Source organism: Ornithorhynchus anatinus, chromosome X1 (assembly GCF_004115215.2).
Source record: "Ornithorhynchus anatinus isolate Pmale09 chromosome X1, mOrnAna1.pri.v4, whole genome shotgun sequence".
Classification (NCBI taxonomy): Eukaryota; Metazoa; Chordata; class Mammalia; order Monotremata; family Ornithorhynchidae; genus Ornithorhynchus; species Ornithorhynchus anatinus.
This window is the reverse complement of record NC_041749.1, coordinates 65,178,462-65,200,230: the sequence shown is the minus strand read 5'-3', so window position 1 is coordinate 65,200,230 and position 21,769 is coordinate 65,178,462. Positions and strand designations below refer to the sequence as shown.

The window sequence follows — 21,769 nt, the reverse complement described above, 5'->3', positions numbered from 1 at the left end:
ATCATTCTGGTAGTGTATCCATAGAGTTTTCTTGGTAAAAATACGAAAGTGGTTTACCATTGTCTCCTTCCACAAAGTAAACTTGAGTCTCTGTCCTTGACTCTCTCCCGTGCCACTGCAGCCCAGCCCAGGTGAGTTTTGACTTGTAGTAGATTGCCTTCCACTCACTAGCCACTGGCCAAGCTAGGAATGGAATGGGTATGCCTTTGCTTGACTCTCCCTCCTGTAGTTGAGACTGGTAGAGTAGTAATAATGACGGCATTTGTTAAGCGCTTACTATGTGTGAAGCACTGTTCTAAGCACTGAGCACTGTTCTAAGCACTGAGCACTGTACTGGAAACTCTCCAGGTGCTACCCTGAGAGGGACTTGGGAGAGTACAACTGAGTTGAGATGTGATTCCTATCGTCAACAAGTTTACAGTCTAGTTGGGGAGATGAAAACGAAAGTGAAATCACCAACTTGAGACAACCCAATGCTCAGGTTATGTCAGTTATCCATTTCATTGATTACTGATAACCTAGAAATTTGTGTGTTTAGGTGAGGCACACCTTTGGTCTGCACTTAATTTGTGAAAATACAAACTTTATTGTTTGCCAATGTAGTTTGAGTGTAAAAATTGCTTTGGAATCCTCTGTGGTGGCATTTTCAACTGATATGAGAACATTAATTGTTTCTTCTGGTTTTGATTGCACAGATTAAGTGAATCAAGTAATTCTAAGGGGTAATGAGGTTTAGCATGCTTATTTTTCACACGTGTGAAATGGTTTGGCTTTCAAGAGTATTCTGATTACCCTGTATCTATCCCATTGTGTAGTATAGTGCCTGGCACATAGCATGTGCTTAACAAATACCATAGAAAAACAAAAACTGATGCCCCTGGATTTGGGACAAATCCCCTTAAATCTTGAGATTTCAGAATGATAGGGGGTAGGGGAATTTTCATAGAAAAGCATATGCCAAACATAAAGGCTATTCAATGCATGTTAATTTTAACATTCCTATTGTTCATAAGAAGGTTGGATGAACTCAATTTTCAAAGCACAGTTGAGTTTTGTTTTTCAATCCCTCTTCAGTCCTGCTCTTGAAGCAGGAGTAGGCCAATCCATGCCTGACTCAAGGTCAGGATCCACTGGATTGAGTGAACTATAAGTTACTATGGGCCTTCTGAGATGTGCAAATACTAATCCCAGAGTACCCTGAGGCAGCCAGGGGCTTAGACTCAGTCAAGGAAGGAAGACTCAAGCCTGATACAATAGAGCAGCAGCTGGCTGGCAAAGCCTAACCTGAGCCCCTGGCATAGAGGACTCTGGATCTTAAATACTTTGTGTGCCCAAAAGATACACATAATTGGGGTGTTTTAAAATTGTCTAAAAGCACATAAAATTGTCTAAAAGCACATCTGACTAGAGGCTCCACAAAGTAATGCGGTTACTGATTGCCTTCAAATGTTATTGTGGGTCTTTGCGGTGAGTGAAGTGTGCCTTGGCAAGGTCAGTGTGCACAAGCATATGATCTGTCATGGACAGCAGGTTTAAGTCCTCTTAGGACCTTTCATTTTTCCCAGGATAATTTTATTAGTAATAAAACATGAAATCTTAAACTCTCTTTATCCATTTGCAAAGATTGCTTCAGATGAGGTCATATGTCCTTGCAAAACCTTTGCTGGTCAAGACTGAAATGTTTATCTGAAGAACACCCCTCATACTCGAGCCTCTCAGTGTCTTATTAGTAAAAGACCTCCATTTTGAATAAGTCCTGACTCCCTATGTTAACATTAGACCTCGATCCAGGTGAGGCTATCTATATTTTGAGTAACAGAGATTCTGATCTTGATGAAACCTTTCAATTATTACCAGGTTTGCTTTAGTTCTTGCACTTGCAAGTATTTTATTAGAGAGTTCATTCATAACAAGTTACTCTCCTTGTTATGGGGACTGGTTATTTAAAGTATTTCTGGCTTTGAAAATATTATAAATAACAGTATTCAGGGCTTTATGTGCTTGAATAGTAACCCTTGTCACTCTCCCTAATCCTTGCCTTTACATTTAGTTAGGGAAAAGTTTTCCAATTAAAAAAAAAATTTCAACATGATCTACTGCAAGTATAAAAATAAGCTATAACATATGTCATTCATTGTTCTACCATATTCTTTTTTCCCCTTTGTATTTCTTAATATCGAAGGCCTTGGGTGTTCTTTTTAGCCAGACTGTCCCTTTCTTTAAGAATGAATAAGGCATAATGTTCTAACAGATATTTTTAAATTATGAAATGCAGTCTGAATAAGGTCTTCTGTAACTACTCAGTTACATCAAAGTGCAATTGTAAGTTCTAGCTTAATTGGTGACAAAATATTGTGCTTTCCAAATATGAATATTTAACACAATAAGCTAAGATAATTCATATAAGATACCTGCTTTGTGCTACTGATGCTTTTTTACAATTACAATAATAGATTGCTGTTTGGACTTTAAAATGCTGAATGTATCAGAATGCTTACAAACTCTGATAACACATCTTCTTTGAAAAGAAACTGCAGTTGTATACAACTGATATCTATGCATCTTTACTCAAGGAAAATGAAAGGTAATATTCTCTTTGAGCATGTTGACTTCTGTGCCAGTATTCATTGAGTAACAGTGGACTCTTGGAATATTCCTTCATCCCTCTCTGTTCTTACAGATGCCTTCTTAAGAGAATTCATGATTAGTCAAATTGACATTTACAAGCTATCATTTCAGTGGGAAATAAGATAATGTGTTCCATTTTCTCCCCAAACCAAATTTCATATTGCCCCCATATATTCTGAAGTTAGTACATATTTTTTGATGCATTAGAAGAGTTTTGGGGATGAGATTTACAAACCAGCATCAGAATATGCTTGTGATCCACTCAGTCTCTTCCAGCTCAACAGGTTAAGAGCATCGTCAAATCATTATCATTTGTGTGTCTTCTGAGGTATACGCTTCTAGAGCAGTCATTGGTATGTATCTGTTGTCTCAGGAACTTCTATGTACAGATGACTGCTTTAGAGACATATCCCAGAACGTGATTAACTTGAATCTACCACAGTGCTTAAAACAGTACTTGACACATAATAAGTGCTTCATAAATACCAAAAAGACATGGAAATGATTATGAATCACTTTGTAGATGCAGTAAGGTGCTATAGTCTAACAGTGTCTGAAGAAAATGGAAGTCATAGAGCAGCCTATACCAAGGAAACTAAACACACAGCCAAAGGTGTGTATCCGCAATATCCTCAGTATAGAACTCAAAGCAGTCAATGCACTCTGCTATCTAGGCAGTACACTCTCCAATGATGCACCTCTAGACTGTAAGCTTGTTGTGGACAGGGAATGTGTCTGCCAACTCTGTTATAGCACACAATAAGCACTCAATAACTATGATTGATGCACAAAGATGTAGAAAATATGGCCTTGGGAAGACTACAAGACAGTGTGTGGCTTTGGCATCCAATCTATTATGAGAAATACACCTACTACAGAAGACTCACTCAGCTCCTAGAGTGGTTTCATTAGCATCATCTGTGAACTATTTTAAGCCTCAAATAGCAGGATAAGATTATAAGCAATGAGGTCCTGAAATAGCTCATCAGCAGTGAAGTCATGCTCATAGGAATAAAGTTCCACTAGGTGGCACATGGGAGGAAAATGGATGGCAGCAGGAGACTGGAAGCAGCTGATGTATAGGAAACTGAAAGGAGACACACACAACTCCAGAGTGTAGAAAAATACGTTTTAAAGACATGGTGAAGCACAGTCTCAAACACTGTTACCTAGCAGTGAACTGTTGGACAGATATACATATATGGGTTTATGTGTGTATATGTTCATATATCTGTTTGTGCATACATATTTATATGCCAAACGAATGCTGTACCATAAAGCAAAAATAGTAAACACAAACATGGCCTCAATACTCTACACTTTTTTGTGATTGTTTTTCATTATTTTAAACAATTTTATAGGTGAATTATCTTTAGTATTTGTGAATTTATCTTAAAAATGCAATTTTCAGGGGCAAAGCAGGCAAACATTGATAATTCTCTAAGGGGAGAACTTTAGAAGTTCATTCATAGGTACTGTGATAGAAGAGTACTCCCACTGATAGTATATTAACCTGGAAAGAATTATATTTGGGACTAGGGCTATCACCCAGGAGTGTTTATCAACATTTCCATATTTATGTTCCCTTCAACCTGATTTATGTGTGACTTTTATTGGGATGTTAGATTAATGTTTGATTACTGCAAAAGTCATTTCATATTGGGATTTTTTTTAACAAGACAATATCAAAGTGTTTTTGTTTGTTTTATTAATCCAAGACCTTCTTCAGATGTAAATGTCTGTTGGGCTACTGACCCATGAAAGAAGTATTCACTTAGCTCGAAGAGGTGACCTCTTTTGAGGGAGATAGTCTTCTTCCTAGAATCTGACAAAAGTAATGTGTAGATTCAAGACTGGACATAGAACAGGAGTTTCAATAGCTTGATCTGATTAGTTGGAAGGATGCTGGGAAACAAATTGGCTCCCAGGCCAATGGTTCAGGCTAGTGTTTATGGACAGTATGGGTGTGTTTGGAAGGCGGAAAACCTAGATGGTGCAGTGATTTACTAGTTGCCCACATGATTCCTGAGAGGGAAAGAGAAAAAGCAAGGGCTAACTGATCTGGAGATACCTTATTTGCTGTTGCTGGATGGATTTGGGATATAGTCTTATTGGACATTTTAGAGACGGAGCAGAAACCCCATTCCTCCACCAAAATTTGAGAATCCTGAATGGGCTGCTTTTAGGATTGAAATAATGTTTAAATATATGGGCTAGAGGGTTCCTAGTAGATATACACCAATGATCTGTCCCCTCAGTCAGAATAAAGCCAAGGATTTGTCTATTCTGACAAAAGTAAATGGAGAATAGAGCCACTATTTGGTAAATCTGATTACTAGGGATAACCATCCTCAATATTTGGACAAGGACCAATAATATTTGTGATATTTAAGTGCTTTCTATATGCCAACCACTGTACTAAGCATTAAAGAAGATATGTGATAGGCAGGGTTGCTTGGAGCTTGCGGTCCAGGAGGGAGAAGGGACAATTAATCCCCACTTTGAAGATGAGGAAACTGAGGCACAGAGAAGTTAAGAGAGTTTCCCAAGGTCACACAGCACACAAGTGTTAAGGTTCTGGATTAGAACTCAGGTCCCCTGCCTCCCAGGCTCGTTCTCTTTCTATTGAGCCATAATGCTTTCCTTTGTCCTTCAACAGAATTGAGATTCTCTGAATGATTTCCACATCTCTACACTTCATTTGGTCTATGTAGATTCAACCAGGTGATTGATGGAATTAGTATGCAGCCTGAAGCATGTCACATTATTTTAAACATTTAAATTCCTTTTAACTTGCATAAACTAGTAATACAGGTCAGATTAAGGATCCAGGAACAACAAATTAATTGGGTCTACTCCCATCTTTAAAAACAAAACAAAAACCATGCTGAATAATTTAGGTTTGCTGTAATTTTTTCTGTGGTGAACTTCACTTGAAAGTATTTGCCAAGAAAATAATGAACTGCTGAACTACTCCCTAATGACTTTAATAGAAAATAATATTATTTTCCCATTGGTTCATCTTTGAAGTTGATCTTTGGTTGTACTCCTTTTCATTGAATATATATGCCTTTTTTTTAACTAGACCTGATAAATGGTTATTTTTCAATGTGAATATTCCTTAAGCAGTGATCTAAATTACTGAGACAATAGAGAGACCAGATTGGAAGAAATGTTGTCCCAAAGAGAGTTTCCCACACACCATAAATACACTGGATTGAATGAGCTGTTGCACAGAGAAGCATAGATAGCATAAAACTACAGAGATAAAAGTGACCTCAAGGGATCAACTTATCCAGCCACCTGTCTAGTGATTCCACAACCTTCTTTTCTTCAGCCCCTTTCAGAAAGCTCTTTGCTATGTTTGAACCAACCCTTTCTCATTTTCTCTCTTCGTCTCACCTAATTCCTCCTATTTTTCCTTTATGGATGGCAGATGACCATTTAAATTGAGTGGATATATAGTGATCTTTGGAGGTGGAGACATTGAAGAGCAATCATTGAAGGTCAATAATTAGCTTCTTGTGAAATGCAGAGAAAAGGGATACTAGGGCTGGGGCTATATCTAGGGGAAAAGGAAAACAAGTTAGGAGCACTAGCAGTGGGTTACCTATCCTAATTTGGATTATAAACTTAATCTGGAAGTTATTAATATTGGGTATTCTAGACAGAATTATAAAGAATTCTTCCTGCAGTACCAGGCTGTACAGCTACAATTGGTCAGTTATTTTTAGTCCTCTTCTATTTATACCTACATTCTTCAGGGGAGAAGGAGTAGCTTCATGTTTTATATTCGTATTCCTGGACTCATTTATGAAACTCAATTGGTAGATGCACAAATCCTATATCTGAGTCACTTGTAGAAAGGGCATGTTAATTACATCACCCAAACACAATTCTGGATTTTAATTTGAAGTTAATTTTGCTTGAGACAAAATATCTCTGATTTAAAAAATGAGACCAGTCATGTGTCATGAAATGACAATTCAGTTGCCACTCCACTGAATTCGAGCTCACCCCTGGAGAACATCAGCTGCACATATTGGCATCTGGACATGATTCTCAATAGATTTTTAGTTACCTAGCTCCATCAAAACAAAACAGGTCCAGGTGGTGCTTAGGGGTACATTTTTCAAGACTGCAAATGAAGCTTCCACATTTCCCCTTTTTGACATCAAATATGGCCTAACAAGTCTCCAATTTAAAGTCATAATCTCTTTTGTCCTGAATTTGATCACCAGGAATTCTCTGAAATGCCAATCCTTAAACAGACCTCTAAAAACTAAGGTTGTTGCTGTATCATGTTTTATTAATGATCACAAATTGGATTAATATAGCTCTAGAATGTGGTGGAATCTTTATGAGAAATAATTTAATCACCGCATGCTTTAACAACAAATCATTTATTTACTGCATTCAAATATGTTCAAGTGAATCTCTCTCATACATACCCTGTTTGTTACTTGTTCTGCCATCCCCAGGACCTCCCGTGTCTCTGAATGTTCCCTGTCACAGTGAGATTCTCCTAATATTTTCCCCTTCTCATATTAAATATTAACAAAATTGATAGCCTTATTTCAGGCTACTTTCTGATTCTAGTTAGCCTTTTTAAAATATCTGGTTCTTCCCAGTTTTCTTGTGACTTGATATCATTAATCTTCATGCTTTCACCCACCATCTAGATTTTACAGGATATCCTAACATACTTGCTCATCTTATTTGTCCAGCCTCATTCTTTTTATCCTTCTCACCTGGCAGTAGCTAAAATTTATTTCTAGTTTTCCTGGGAGAGCTGTCCCTTTTCTGTGTTACCCTCAAATGACCTTAAGGCTATTTTCCTCGCAATAGTTTTCATGCAACAATGGAACTTTATCATCATCATATAGAAGCTGCAGGGCCAGGTGGATAGAGCAGGTCCCTGGGAGTCAGAAGGACCTGTGTTCTAATCCTGGCTCTGCCAGTTATCTGCAGACTTTGGGCAAATCACTTAACTTCTCTGTGCCCCAGTTACTTCAACTGAAAAATGGTGATTAATTGTGAACCCCATATGGGTCAGAGACTGTGTCGGACTCGATTTGCTTGTATCCACCCCAGCGCTTAGTATGGTGCCTGGCACATAGTAAGCACTTAAATACCACAATTAATTATTATTATTATTATTTTTTAGCCAATCATTTATTAAGACTTACTATCTGCAGAGCACTGTACTAAATGTTTGGGAGGGTACACTATTACAGTGTCAGACACGTTCACTGCCCACAACTACCTTTCGGTCTAAAAAGGAAGACAGACATAAAAAGTCATGGATATGTACCTAAGTGCTGTAAGGGCTGAGAGAGTGGTGAATAAAGGTTACAAATCTAAGTGCAACAGCTATACGGAAGGGAGTGGGAGAAGAGGAAATGAGGGCTTATCTGGGGAAGGCCTCTTAGAGATGTGCTTTTAATAAGGTTTTGAAGGTGTGGAGAGTGATTGTCTGTCAGATGTGAAGAGAGAGAGCATTCCAGTCTAGAGGCAGGACTTGGGTGAGAGGTCAGCAGTGAGATGGATGAGATCAAGTTACAGTGAGTAGGTTGGTATTAGAAGAGTGCAGTGTATGGGCTGGGTTGCAGTAGGAAAGCAGCGAGGTAAAATAGGAGGGGCAAGGTGATTGAGTGCTTTCAAGCTGAAGGTAAGGAGTTTCTGTTTGATGTGAGATAGGTGGATGGGCAACCACTCGAGTTTCTTGAGGAGTGGGGGAACATGGACTGAATGGTTTTGTAGAAAAAGATCAGAGCAGCAGAGTGAACTCTGGGCTGGACTGGGGAGAGACAGAAGGCAGAAAGATTAGCAAGAAGGCTGATGAAGTAATGGAAGCAGGATAGGATAAATGCTTGGATTAACAAAGTAGCAGTTTGGATGCAGAAGAAAGGGCAGATTTTAGGGATGCTGTGAAGGTTGAACTGACAGGATTTGGTGACAGATTAAATATGTGTGTTGAATGAGAGAGATGAGTCGAGGATAATCACAAGGTTACAGGCTTGTGAGAGAGGGAGGATGGTAGTGCTATTATTGTTTCCCTCAACTGCAGATGAAATAAAATAGCTTCAGCTGCTTGGTATAATTGAATGATTGTATTTAAATTCTTTCCATCTACTAACACTTCCAGTAGGTAGGTACTCTTGTTGTGTTTGGTGTTTTTAATTATATTCATATTATCTCCATCTCCAATGAAGTTATCTGCTCACAACCTAAAAGCAGCTTGGACTTAATTATCTTTTACCCAAGATGTAACCTATCAACTCCCTCTTTGTCATTAGGTAACAACAATATTTGAATAGCAGAACTGATTGTTGTCAGTTATGATTAAATCTATCAAGTATTGAGGCAGTTTAATCTCTCTCTACACTTAAATCTTACAACTTCTGGGACACTTAGATTTAATCCATTTGTTCTTGGGAAAAAGATGAGCTCTTATATCACATGTTTTATGATGAGCATAGGCCTTTAAGTAATCTATGTCAATATTTTGTTTTCTTCTTTCCAGCTTGCATCTTGTTTTCAGTTCACTCCTGATATGTTATCTTCAGTGAAAAACAATAGAGTCATTGCAGCTTCTGTTAAACAATAGATCAAGTGTAACTACTGTGCTTGAGAATGGTGCTGTGGAAACCACTACTACTGCAATCCATTTCTTTGTAAGTTCTTTATCTTAAAGTCTCAGAACAGAGGCTGGTCCATTGTTTTTGATGGGAGACTCCATCACCATATTACCTCACTAGAGCTCTTAATCAGTTTCAGGGTAGACTACTGTACCAGCTTCCTTATAGGCATCCTTGCCTTTCTCCTTGAGTCTATACTACAAACTGCTGTTTGGAGACTTGTTCAGCACACTTTTCTCCGTGTCTCTTAAAAACCTCCAATAGTTACCCATCTCCCTCTGCATCAGAGACTCTTTTCAATCAGCTTCAAGCCCAGTCCTTTCCTCTCTGCTTTCTTCTCCCACTATTGCCCAACTTGCAGTTTTCATACCTTCAGAGACACCCTTCTAGCTATAACTTGTCCTTTACTCTCCTACTTCTATCCCCTTGCTCACACTGTTCCCCTTACTAGGAACTCTCTCTCCCTCTCTGCATCATGCAGATCACAGCTCTACCCACCTTCAAATCCTTCCAAAAATCCCAACTCTTCCAACAAGCTTTCCCCAATTAATTTCCCAGCACCCTAAGCCATATCATCCCTTCAACCAACTCTAGCTATTAGGAGCTCATTTATTCCCTCCTTAGCACTTGTGTCCTCACTTTGTTTTTTACCTCTCTATTTGTATATATATTGTAAAATTTGAAAATGTTGGTCTCCCCATTAGAGTGTAAGCTCCTTGTGGGAGGAGAATGTGTCACTTTGTTGTTCTGTACTTCCCAAGTACCTAGTACAGTGCACCACATTAAGTGAGTACACAAAAGCTATTACTTCTTCTATTTGATGCTATTATTCCAAAGTACCATGGAACTCCGAGTTCCAAGCACCTTTCCAAAATGCCTCACAAAGATGAGCTGGAAATGACATAGTACAACCAACTTCAGCTGCTCTGTGGTAGCAGAAGGTTCACTGCTAGCTCAGAGCAATTACTCTGACCCTGGCAACATCTTAAAATGGTACTGTGTGCTGACAGACAAGGGATGGGGATCATCCTTTATAGGGTATGTACTCTATTCTTCCACTTTCATTAGAAAGAGAACAAGAATCTATTTTTTTGGTATGTGTTAGATGCTTACTGTGTGTCAAAAACTGTTCTAAGCGCTGGGATAGGTACCAAGTTAATTAGGTTGAACACAGTCCCTGTCCCACATGGGGCTCACAGTCTAAGAAGAACAGACATTGAATCCCCATTTTACAGTTGAGGAAACTGAGTCACAGAGAAGTAAAGTGACTTGTCCAAGGTCACACAGCAAGCAATTGGTAGAGCCAGAATTAGAACCCAGGTCCTTCTGACTCCTAGTACTGTGTTCTTTCCACTAGGTCACCCTGCTTTCTATTAGCTCAGTAGGAGGGGAAGGAAATGTTTGAGCTGTCGGTGGAGTTGGGGAGGGGCAAGGGAGAAGGAAGACAATAGTTTTCAATTCCCCCAGCCATTAATCCAAGAAAGATTTTTAATTAGCCCAGGCTGTTGGGAGAAGCTTGCTCTGAAGTATATAAACTCCTTCCCTGATAATCTTATTGCATATCACATAGTAATTGCTCCGTCAATACCTCTGATGGAGTTTGCCTTTTGGAAATCCTACTTAGTGGCCTAGCATGAAAATTTGCCTAGCTTGCTCTGTAAAAAGTTTCATCCTTGCTGGAACTGAAATAACTTCTTTGAGAAGAGGGTACAGAAGATAGAATTAGCCAGTTAAATCATTTTGCTCTATTATTATTTGCTACTAAAAAATCACAGAAATTTGAAAACTATCCAATCCCTTATTGGTGATTAAACACCCCCCACCCCCACCCCCACCACCCCTCAAGAAGTAGAAGGGGTAAAATTTTTATAAACTAAACTCCAGTTATATCTTCAGATCACACTTCTGACCCTGTTTTTTTATTATTATTTATTGACAAACACAGCAATTTATGAAATACTATAGCTTCCCTACCTCTTGCCCCCCACGCCACAATCTCTGGAGTTTTTCCTCCCACTGTTACTGTTACCCTTTTGAACTAACCTTATTAAACTCATATAGTATCATATGCTCTTTCATAATTATGTGGAAAAATAGGGCACATAATCTACAAAGAAAACACCATGACTGGCAAGAACAAGTTTATGGGACAAATTGGGTTTAAGTTCTCTGTGGTTTAGGTTCCACTGGGGAGTTTCACTTTTTCTCAGTGGTTCTCTTTGTATTTCCTACCAAAATGCCTATTCACAGATTGATCTCACATGCACATACTAGATGTTACAACTTAACTTTCTTTTCATAAGGAAATCACTTTCTTTGTATCCCTTACCAGAGTGGTGAGTAAGAAAATAAGTATCTTGCAATGGAAGGTGGCAGACTGGGTGATTACAAAAACTGCAACTCAAAACTGAATATTAAGTGTATAAACCAAAACCATGGTTAGCAAAGAAACAGTATTTGGTGAGGGAAACATGGATATTTTGCTTCCACTTGACCCAATTTGAAATTATGCATTTTAAACAATCCCTGGCATTGATATTTTAAATGATGCAGAAATTCAGTCAACATGTGTTTTTATTCTGGAATTTGGTTTTTGCCTTGTGCTTTCATACAGATGAACATATCCTGAATACAGTTCCTGCCAAAGTCTCCTTTAAAGTGTGGCCCACTGCTGTGCATATTGAGGCCCATTTAAAATTAATGTACTCTAAAGCTAACAAGAATATAATGACTGTGTGGGTGTGAAGATAAGAAAGGTGTATGTACAAACAAAATCCCACTTACTTTTCACTCAGTCTCACTTCAGTAGCAACAGATATTTAGGTAGATAATTAAATTATTTTTCCAATTTTCTTTTTTTTAACCAAAATGACTTGCTATGAATTTAGGCACCCTTAATCATTGAACTATAATAAAACTGAGTCTTGGCATATTGTTTTATGTGTTCATTTCAATCACCATTTCCTTCTTAGCTTTATCCCAGCAAATATTTCAAATCCATAGGGTTAAACTGAACAATTTAAATTTAGATTATAAACCCCTTGAAGGCAGGGACAGTATCTTCTATTAGTATGTTCCCAAATACCTAGTCCAGTGCTAAGCACACATAACAAAGTGTGCATAATGACATAATGATGATGTCCTTATTTTAAATTGATGACACTTCTATAGATGGACTGGTAGACTATGGGTCATGTGCTTGACTAATAAAATCATATACATGAAGATATGTGTCTTTAAATATGCATAGCACATTATAGAGTGACAGTGTGAAAATGATATAAATCAAGATTTATTTCCATTTTCTATTTTTCCTATATGCCTAGAGGATAAAAGCTTTGGGATTCATGAGTTTAAATCTTTGCTTCCTTAGTGGAGTGTGTTTGCTCTAAATGCAGAAAACTCGCAGCTAACCGATTTTCTCAAAAGATGCCCAAATAGAGGTTATCAACATCAGATTGTTGATTCTGGGCAAAGAGCAAGTGACTCATTGTAAGCCTGATTAATATAGTTTTCAAATAACCAGTATATCTTACCGGCAAAATATTGCATAGCAAAGTTCTGTTGACTGTATTTTTGTAAGCAGAGCAAAAAGTTACAAGGGGAAGCAGCATGACCTTGTGGATAGAGCACATGCTTGGGAGTAGGAAGAACCTAGGTTCTAGTTCCAGTTCTGCCATTTGTCTGCTGAGTGACTTTGGGCAAGTTATTTAACTTCTCTGTGCCTCAGTTTCCTTATCTGTAAAATGGGGATTAAAACTGTGAGCCCCATGTGGGGCAGGGACTTTGTCCAACCTAATTGGGTTGTATCTACCCCAGAATAAGAACAGTGTTTGAAACATAGTAAGTGCTTAACGAATACCATTATCATCATCATCATCACTTAACTTCTCTGTGCCGATTACCTCATCTGTAAAATGGGGATTAACACTGTGCACCCTATGTAGGACACGGACTATGTCCAACTGATTAGCTTGTATCTACCTCAGTGCTTAGTATAGTGACTGGCACATAGTAAGAGCTTTAAAAAATACCATGGAAAAATAAATAAAAGGTTGCTTATATAAGAAAAACCGTTTTCTCAAGGTTTGGTAGCAAGAAGTCATAGTGAAACCTAACTTTAGTATATTCTATGATTAGTAACATAGTCTGGTGTGACCTTTGATAGAAGGTATATAAATAGTACAATTAGCCTGCATAGATAGATTTTTAAGGATCTAATAGAATTGTTATTTTTCTGTCCTTGGATGTTTAGAAATTGGGATGGTATACTGTTTACAGAGATTGGACAGTGATTATATATCCTGAAGTGGTGCCTGAAAATTGCAAACATTTAGGATTGCCCTGACCAAACTGGGACATGTAGTCATCACACAGTGTTTTGTTATGTTTTTCAGTAGGTAAGTTCAGTACTGTCGTAAGTGTAAGAGACCTTTGAGATTATTAAATTAGTTCAAGAATGCCTCAATTAGATTTAAAAAAAATCAAATATTAACATGAGTGATTGTAAGTTTCATAAAAATTCCAAAAATGCCCCTAATGAGTCATACTTTTTGGATGGCTCAATTCATTTGGGAAATTTTGATTTTTGGAAAATATCATTTGCAGTAGTCATACTTTTACTTTATGAATTTATTTCAATTCATTATTCTTTAGAGGGTATGAATTCAGTAACAAATGATGAACTGTATCTTGGTTATAAGCATTCTATTCTATTCTACAATAAATGGTATTTTCCTTGATCTTTTTCTCAATTGTTTCAATATTAAGGCAATATATTAGCATAAACAGATTAAGTCCTCAGATAAGTTTTTATCAGTTGTATTTATTGAGCACTTACTATGTGCAGGGCAGGGCTTGGGAGAGTACAAATAACAATATGATACATTCCTTGCCCACAGTGAGTTTACAGTCTAGAGGACTGCTTTGATTGATGAGTAGTTAGCTTTTTTTATTTGAAATCTATCCCCTTATTCTACTGTTTATAGAGAAACAGCATGGCATAGTGGATAGAGCAAGGGCCTGGGAGGCAGAAGGTCATGGGTTCTAATGACTGCTCTGCCACGTGTCTGTTGTGTGGCCTTGGGCAAGTCACTTAACTTCTCTGTACCTCAGTTACCTCATCTATGAAATGGGCATTGAGACTGTGAACCCCACATGGGACAGGGACTCTGTCTAACCCAATTTGCTTGTATCCACCCCAGCACTTAGTACAGTGCTTGGCAAATAGTAAACACTCAACAAATGCTATCGATATTATTATTGTTGTTCTTTGGGTTTGAAGGTGACTACTTATGGAGATTTTTTTAAATTAGTGTGTAGCTGATAAGACCAATAAGAGACAGTCCCTTAAGTATGATGTACAGGTAAAGATTGAACATTGCATTGCCAATAGCCTTTTAATCTCACTATCACTTTCATCAACTCATTCTGGTGTTCTCTCCTGGTAGCACCCACAGTCTTAAAATCTGTCTGATAGAAAGCAACTTATAGAGGTATCTAATCATCATCATCAATGGTATTTATTGAGCACTTACTATGTGAAGGGAACCGTACTAAGCACTTGAGAAAGTACAGTACAACAGATTTGGCAGACATGTTCTCTGCCCCAAATGAGTTTACAGTCTGGAAGGCGAAGACAGACAATATAAATAAATAATTTATAGTATATAATATATAGATATGTACATAAGTGCCATGGGGCTGAGGGTGGGGTGAATATCATATGCCCAAAGGTCACACATCCAAGTGCATAGATGATGCAGAAGGGAGATGTTGCTGGGGAAAAGAGGGCTTAATCTCGGAAGGCCTCTTGGAGATGTGATCTTAATAATGCTTTGAAGATGGGGAGAGTGGTAGTCTGACATATAAGGAAGGGCAAGGAATTCCAGGCTGGGGGAGGACTTGGGAAAGGGGATGGCGATGAGTTAGATGAAATTGGGGCTCAGTGAGAACCTGGAGCTAGAAGAGCAAAGTGTGTGGCCTGCACTGTAGCAGGAGATCAGTGAGATAAGGTAAGAGGGGGTGCTCTGATTGAGTGCTTTGAAACCAATGGTGATACATTTCTGTTTAACGTGGAGGTGTATAGACAATCACTGGAGGTTCTTGAGTGGGGTGACATGGACTGAACACTTTTTTTGGAAAAATGATCCATGCAGCAGAGTGAAGTATGGACTGCAATGGGGAAAGACAGGAAGCAGGGAGGTCAATGAAGAGGCAGAGGCAGTAGTCTAGGATGGATCAGCATGGTAGCAGTTTGGATGGCGAGGAAATGGTAGATTTTAGCGATTGTTGTGTAGATTAAACCAACAGGATTTGGTGAGAGATTAAATATGTTGATTGAATAAGAAAGTCTAGGCCAATGCCAAGGTAAAGCCATGTGAAACAGGGAGAATAGTGGTATTATTTTCAATGATGGGAAAGACAGAGAGAGGAAAGGATTTGGATGGAAAGATAAGGAGTTCAGTTTTAGACATGTTAAGTTTAATTTTAAGTCTAATCATTGATCACACTAATAAAGGTAGATGGTGTTTCTTGCTCTAATTGGGCTTACTTCAATTTGTCACAAAGTTTTTTCCATGTGCATTCATCCTCCAGAAGTTGAATATTTAAATGAATGTTTCCATGCCACTTTGCAATACTTTCCCTTTAAAATGAATGGAACTTTAGTGTATATCAGATGATAGCTGTAGCAGCAGTATTATGACTACCCTTTAGACCTTGCACTCGAATAATGATATAGTTAACACAGGGCCACTGCTTAGATCTTGAAGGCATTCTAGATATCTCTTCCTTTCCATCTGAGCAGTTATAAATTAGATTAATTTATTTGTCTGGCATGTATCTGATAGATGCATTTTCACATATAAAATTTACCTATTTCAAGCATTTAAAAAAATTGTGAAGTGGAATACTAAACTATTTGGAGACTATCACTTAAAGTAGCACATATTATTTCCAAATATATGCACTGGACTGGAGTACAATCTGATATTTATTTCAAGTAGAGAAGAAAATTGAATGTTTCCACAGTGTAATTTTTCCCTATTTTCTGCAGTCTAATTGTTTGGAGGATGGTTTTCTCTGCTTATATTGCATAATTAGTTACTATTGTCCTGTAGTTTATGTAATTTCTCTTAGATTATCACAATACTATTACAGAAAATTCCATAATAAATAATATTAGAAAATGATTGCATTCACAATAAGGACATTCTCTCCAGGGGACTGTAGGTCTAGCTATTTAGAGAGTGTTTCAGACCCAAGTAATGCCTCCCTTTTTAGCCTAGTGGAAAGAGCACAGGTCTGGGAGTCAGTATCTGGGTTCTAATTCTGGCTGTACCGCTTCTCTATGGTGTGACCTTGGACAAGTCATTTAACTGCTCTTTGCCTCGATTTCCTCATCTGTAAAATGGGAGTTCAGTGCCTGAACTTAGACTAAGCCCCACGTGGGACAAGGACTGTGTCTGAGCTGCTTATCTTGCATCTACCTGAGCACTTAGTACAGTGTTTGGCACATAGTAAGTACTTAATAAATGCAAACACTATTATTATTATTATGAGAAGGAAGTGGCAGATCCAGGAATTGTTGTATAGGAATTACTGACAGGATTTAGCACAACAGACTGAGTATAGAGGTTTAAATTGGAAGGAATTGAAGAAAATGCCAAGGTTATGTGTTAGGAGGGGAGAATGGTAATAACATTGATGGCATTTGTTGTCAATGGTGATGGGAAAATTGAGAGAAAAAGATTTGCGAAGGAAGATGAGGAAGTGAGTTGTGGACATGTCGTACCTGATGTAGAAATGTCCTGGAGTCAAGGAGTCAGATGTGAGATTCCAGAGAAGAAGAGAGATTGGGACAAGGGAAGTGAATTTGGTTGTTTTCCACATAGAGATAGTAATTGAAGTTGGAGGAACAGATGGGCTTTTCAAGGGAGTAAATGTAGACTGAGAATATGAAGGGACCCAGAATTGATCCTTGAAGAGCAGGCAAAGGAGACTGAGAAGAAGTGACCAGAGAGGTCCAGAGTATCAGAGGCAAATAAGTCAAGCTCACATGAATGGGGGCTGATTTGATGGGTGTTTGTTGGTTCCCCTTAACCTGATGCCCCTGGGTTAATACTGCCCTGAACACAGCTCTCTGTTAACACCTGGTTAAACTACTAGGCTCAGAAGCTTCCATCCAGGAGCCATGGGAAGCATGCCTGGAACCATGAGAAACAGGATCCAGCATGAGGTGAGGGTAACCAGGAAGCCAATTTCTAACATCTTCTTGCAGATGCTGTTGAAAGGCTAAGAATCTTTTCCCTTAGGACAAAGGTCCAGGGGATTCTCAGCCCTATTCAGCTCATGCTTAGAACAGTACATGACAAATAATAAGTGCTTAACAAATGCCATCAAAAATTTAAAAGGTGGGTAGCCTCTCTTAGGACAAAAGGATTCTGATTCGAGTGTTGAGCATGATAAAGGGCAGGCTGGGAATGAATTTTTGATGTACTTGAGACTTTGACCTTGGTTTGGTTTGGAACTTGACTGATTCTGAAAACTGCATGCTGAATTTGTGTTGGAGATTGATGCTGATCAGGGATCCTTTAATAGTAACACAACACAGACCATCGTCTTGGGAGAATGAAGCAAGTTAATAGAAACAGACATCAAGAAAATTAGGAACTGAAAGAGAACTTGTATGTTAACTCTGTTGCATTCTACTCCTCCAAGTGCTTAGTACAGTGCTCTGCATATAGTAAACACTCAATGAATACCACTGATGTACAGTGACTTGTGTTCTAGGATGATGAAATTCCACATTCAGGGATTCACAAATCCCCAAATTTAAGCTTGTATGCAAAGCTGATAAAACCCACATATTCAATCTGTCTGAGATACTTGTTGATTTTCCTTTCACAATCTGCCCTTTCCTCTCCAACAAAGAATATGTATCCCATTTCAACTTCTGCATCAGCCTCCTTGCTGGCCTCTCTTCCTCCTGTCTCTCCCCTCCTCCAGTCTTCATTCTGCTGCATGCATCACTTTTCTGGAAAAAACATTCATCCCATGTCTCCTCACTCCTCCAAAACTCCACTGCTTGCCTATCCTCCTCCACATCAAACTCTTTACCATCAGCTATAATGCATTGAATCAGCTCTCCACTTCCTATCTTACCTTGCTGATCTCCAACTCCAACCCAGCAGCCCACGAACTTCGCTCCACTAATGCCAAACTCTTCACTGTACTTTGGTCTTATCTATCTCATAACCCCTTGCCCACACCCTCCCTCTGGCCAGGAACTCTCTCCCCCTTCATATCTGACAGACAACTACTCACCCCACCTTTAAAGCCATCCTAAAATGATATCTCCAAGAAGGCTTCCCCATTATTTGCTCTCATTTCCCCTACTTGCTCATCCTTCTACACTGTAGACTTGGATCTGTACCATATGACCACTTAATAGTCACCTTCACACTCAGGACTACTGCACTTATGTACATGTCCTTCTACTCTCCCATTTCCCCTATCTGTAATTTATTTCAATGTCTCTCTCTCTCCCTCTAGGCTGTAAGCTCCTTTTGGACAGAGATCTTGTCTACCAACTCTATTTTATTCTCCCAAACTCTTAGTACAGTGCTCTGCACACAGTAATCACTCAGTAAATATAATTGATTAAAAATAGTGTTAAACATTACCTAGAATCCAGCCTTAACTGTCCCCTTGGACAACTGACCTTATCTGTGCTTCTTGGATGATTTCTGATTTTTCTGGTTTTCTGTGACTGCCATCTTTAGTCAATCTGTAAGTCATTCTTATCAACCAGTTTTAATCAGTCATATTTATTAAGTGCATACTGTTCGCAGAACAGTGTCTCTAGGAGTTTTTTTATGGTATTTAAGGGCATACTATTCATTCATTCAATAGTATTTATTGAGCGCTTACTATGCGCAAAGCACTGTACTAAGTGCTTGGGATGAGCAAGTCGGCAACAGATAGAGACAGTCCCTGCCGTTTGACGGGCTTACAGTCTAATCGGGGGAGACGGACAGACGAGAACAATGGCAATAAATAGAGTCAAGGGGAAGAACATCTCGTAAAAACAATGGCAACTAAATAGAATCAAGGCGATGTACAATTCATTAACAAAATAAATAGGGTAATGGAAATATATACAGTTGAGCGGACAAGGACAGTGCTGTGGGGATGGGAAGGGAGAGGTGGAGGAGCAGAGGGAAAAGGGGAAAAAGAGGGTTTAGCTGCGGAGAGGTAAGGGGGGGTGGCAGAGGGAGTAGAGGGAGAAGAGGAGCTCAATCTGGGAAGGCCTCTTAGAGGAGGTGAGTTTTAAGTAGGGTTTTGAAGAGGGGAAGAGAATCAGTTTGGCGGAGGTGAGGAGGGAGGGCGTTCCAGGACCGCGGGAGGACGTGGCCCAGGGGTCGACGGCGGGATAGGCGAGACCGAGGGACGGTGAGGAGGTGGGCGGCAGAGGAGCGGAGTGTGCGGGGTGGGCGGTAGAAAGAGAGAAGGGAGGAGAGGTAGGAAGGGGCAAGGTGATGTAGAACCTTGAAGCCTAGAGTGAGGAGTTTTTGTTTGGAGCGGAGGTTGATAGGCAACCACTGGAGTTGTTTAAGAAGGGGAGTGACATGCCCAGATCGTTTCTGCAGGAAGATAAGCTGGGCAGCAGAGTGAAGAATAGACTGGAGCGGGGCAAGAGAGGAGGAAGGGAGGTCAGAGAGAAAGGAAGGGAGGTTATACTGTACTAAATGCTGGAATAGATTCAAGCTAATCAGGTTGGACACAGTCCCTATCCCTCATGGGGCTCACAGTTTTAGTCCACATTTTATGGATGAGGTAACTGAGTCACATAGAAGTTAAGTGACTTGCCCAAGGTCACACAACAGACAAATGGCAGAGTGGGATTAGATCCCAGGTCTTTCTGACTCCCAGGCCCATGCTCTATCCATTAGTCCATGATGCTTCTCTAATTTTTTGAGCCTATCCATATTCAACTCATTGTTCACAGATATCATTATTTACTGCATTTCCTCAATTGATTTCTTATTTGCAGTTTGTGTTAAGTACAGATTCCACTCATAACCCTGAAAAAAGTGAAATAAAGATTTTTTTTTCTGTCATCATATTCTCTCTAAACCATACATTTCCTTTCTAGTTTTGCAAAATGAACTCCTATAATCATGGAAATAAGCAAACAACAAAACCCACTGAATTGTATCATCTTTAAAATTAGTCTGCACACTTACAGAGACATCATCCTCCCATTTACTCTAGGGCTTTCAACTATCCAAGGAACCAGTGTAGTTTAGTGGACTAAACTGTAGGTTAGGAGTCTTGGGAAACTGTCTTTATGACCCTGCCACTTGATCAGTTTACTTCTCTCTGTGCTTCAGTTGCTTTTTGTGTAATATGAGACTGATAAATCTAACCTGCCTCATGGAGTTAGAAGAAATAATTAATATAGAGGACACCGTCATTTTCTATTGATATTAATAGATCACCCAGAGGGTGTATGGCTCTGTACTAGTGTGATGTAGTTATTGCATTGTTCCTTGAAAATAAAACAAGTTTGTATAAATGCTAAACTATTTATTGTACTTAAGAAGCCAGAGGAAGTTGAGGCACATTTCTCTGCTGATCGCTCTCTCTCTCTCTCTCTCTCTCTCTCTCTCTCTCTCACACGCACACACACCCGGCCCCTCCCCCCACAATCCCATCCCACCATCCCATCCCACCCCCACACCCTCTGGGCCCCAGCAGGAAAGTTCCTTATTCTGAAGATTGAGCCTCTTTCCTAGAAAGGCCAGAGAGAGAAAACTCATCAATCCTTCCCTCCTCCAGCTTTTCCTATCTCACCTACTTTACTAACCTTCTCACTGTGCCCCTGTCTCACCTCCGACCCCTGGCCCACGTCCCATCTCTAGTCTGGAATACCCTCCCTTCTCAAATCTGACAGACAACTACTTTCCCCCCGTTCAAAGCCTTATTGAGGGCACATCTCCTCCAAGAGGCCTTCCCAGACTAAGCCCCAATTTTCCTCATCTCCCACTCCCTTCTGCATCACCCTGACTTGCTCCCTATGCTCTTCCCCACCCCCCAACCTCCAGCTCCACAGTACTTATGTGTATATCTGTAATTGTATTTATTTGTATTGATGTCTTTCTTCCCCCCTCTAGACTGGGAACTTGTTATGGGCAGGGAATGCCACTGTTTCTTGTTGTACATTCCCAAGTTCTTAGTACAGTGCTCTGCACCCAGTAAGCACTTACATACAACTGAATGAATGAATAAATGAATGAATAAATACAACTGAATAAATGAATGAATAAATGGAACCCATTCATTCCGATTGTCATAAATGCGGTACTAAACAGCAGGCTCTGGGATTGTGTCCAGATGCGGCTCAAGTGAGTCAATGACCTGTGTGGGCTCATGCACAGACATCGGGATTTTTTAATATATTCACTGAGTTCAGTTGCAAAATCTACATACAGGCA

General features: G+C 39.3%; 1 protein-coding gene across 1 annotated transcript in view; it reads left to right on the top strand.

Moving 5' to 3' along the window:
- Positions 1–21,769, top strand: part of SYNPR (synaptoporin) — a 313,578-nt gene that overhangs the window by 3,609 nt on the left and 288,200 nt on the right. The window lies entirely within an intron of this gene.